This window comes from Schistocerca gregaria, unplaced genomic scaffold (genome assembly GCF_023897955.1).
Source record: "Schistocerca gregaria isolate iqSchGreg1 unplaced genomic scaffold, iqSchGreg1.2 ptg000652l, whole genome shotgun sequence".
NCBI classification, from domain to species: domain Eukaryota; kingdom Metazoa; phylum Arthropoda; class Insecta; order Orthoptera; family Acrididae; genus Schistocerca; species Schistocerca gregaria.
In genome coordinates, this window is record NW_026062036.1 from 105,001 (window position 1) to 107,500 (window position 2,500).

Genomic DNA, 2,500 nt, shown 5'->3' on the forward strand with positions numbered 1-2,500 from the left:
GCAGAACACGGCCACCTACTGGTCCGTCCCTCGGAAGATGACGCTGCTTCCGACGACGATACCGCCCTCTATGAGACGGCCGGCCGACTATGATGTCGATGTCGCCTACAGCGCCCGCTTGACGACCCAGAGTAAAACGCCTGCTGCACCCCCTCTTCACCGCAGGTGACGCAAATCGAGTCAAAAGTGGTGGACCGACGGTCACTCCAGCCGCACCTGTGAATGCGCCACCCCCACCGCCCGACTCGCAACTCGAGCGGATGTACGGCGGACTTTTCCCGCAATCGTACATTGCAGTCCACCCCTATATCTTCCACTTCATGAAGAGTTATCTCCCAAAAGCCAAAGTCCCGCTGTCCCAATACATGCTCTGGACGGCGGGCCGCGAGACGTGACGCTCGGTGGCAAAGAGTGCGCCGCTGAGGATATAGAGGGTCCGTCCCCCCGCACAGTGGTGACGGTGTGCGGGTAGTGTTTCCGACACCTCTTCCTGCGGTGGCAACTCTGGGGCAGAGTCGATACTCGCCCACTGGTGGAAGGTAAGCATTCTGCTTTACATCAGTACATAACTAATATTTCAGTCGTCTGACGTCCCTCCTTAGTAAATGATGCAGGACCACATACATAGATGATACATACTGTAAACTGGGGAGGACAGTGTGAACCGCACTCGACCCAGTCACCCTATCTCACAGTCCACTCTGTGTGTAACAAAGCGAAAGCACCAAAGCACTATCGTTCAACAACATCCATTTTATCCTCGCTGCCACAGGACACTATCCAAACAACGACAAGAGGAACGTCACGTCCACTAATAAGACAGAATGTCTCACATCACCCGCAAACAACGCAGCTCAAATCAGCCAGCAACACCCACAGTGGTCCACCCAGTATCAACACAGGACGCAACGCCACGCCACAACACAAAAGGTACAAGTAATAAAATACCCTTTGGCCACACCCCTTATAAAGGCATCGAACCAACCCACCACCTGACACCAGCCAAACGTACATCCTGATTTGACACATCTCTGGCAACCTAACCCACGTTGGCCCTTAACCTAACCCACGTTGGCCCTTAACCTAACCCACGTTGGCCCTTAACCTAACCCACGTTGGCCCTTAACCTAACCCACGTTGGCCCTTAACCTAACCCACGTTGGCCCTTAACCTAACCCACGTTGGCCCTTAACCTAACCCACGTTGGCCCTTAACCTAACCCACGTTGGCCCTTAACCTAACCCACGTTGGCCCTTAACCTAACCCACGTTGGCCCTTAACCTAACCCACGTTGGCCCTTAACCTAACCCACGTTGGCCCTTAACCTAACCCACGTTGGCCCTTAACCTAACCCACGTTGGCCCCTAACCTAACCCACGTTGGCCCCTAACCTAACCCACGTTGGCCCCTAACCTAACCCACGTTGGCCCCTAACCTAACCCACGTTGGCCCCTAACCTAACCCACGTTGGCCCCTAACCTAACCCACGTTGGCCCCTAACCTAACCCACGTTGGCCCCTAACCTAACCCACGTTGGCCCCTAACCTAACCCACGTTGGCCCCTAACCTAACCCACGTTGGCCCCTAACCTAACCCACGTTGGCCCCTAACCTAACCCACGTTGGCCCCTAACCTAACCCACGTTGGCCCCTAACCTAACCCACGTTGGCCCCTAACCTAACCCACGCTGCACCTTAACCTAAGTTACGCTGCACCTTAACCTAAGTTACGCTGCACCTTAACCTAAGTTACGCTGCACCTTAACCTAAGTTACGCTGCACCTTAACCTAAGTTACGCTGCACCTTAACCTAAGTTACGCTGCACCTTAACCTAAGTTACGCTGCACCTTAACCTAACTTACACTGCACCTTAACCTAAGTTACACTGCACCTTAACCTAAGTTACACTGCACCTTAACCTAAGTTACACTGCACCTTAACCTAACTTACACTGCACCTTAACCTAACTTACACTGCACCTTAACCTAAGTTACACTGCACCTTAACCTAAGTTACACTGCACCTTAACCTAAGTTACACTGCACCTTAACCTAAGTTACACTGCACCTTAACCTAAGTTACACTGCACCTTAACCTAACTTACACTGCACCTTAACCTAACTTACACTGCACCTTAACCTAACTTACACTGCACCTTAACCTAACTTACACTGCACCTTAACCTAACTTACACTGCACCTTAACCTAACTTACACTGCACCTTAACCTAACTTACACTGCACCTTAACCTAACTTACACTGCACCTTAACCTAACTTACACTGCACCTTAACCTAACTTACACTGCACCTTAACCTAACTTACACTGCACCTTAACCTAACTTACACTGCACCTTAACCTAACTTACACTGCACCTTAACCTAACTTACACTGCACCTTAACTGTCACATGTAACGTCACAGGAATGTAGCTTTGCCTAACAGCAACCCTCTGAACATAGTTCACTGCTTGGATCCTCTGGTGTCATGTGTATTTCTTG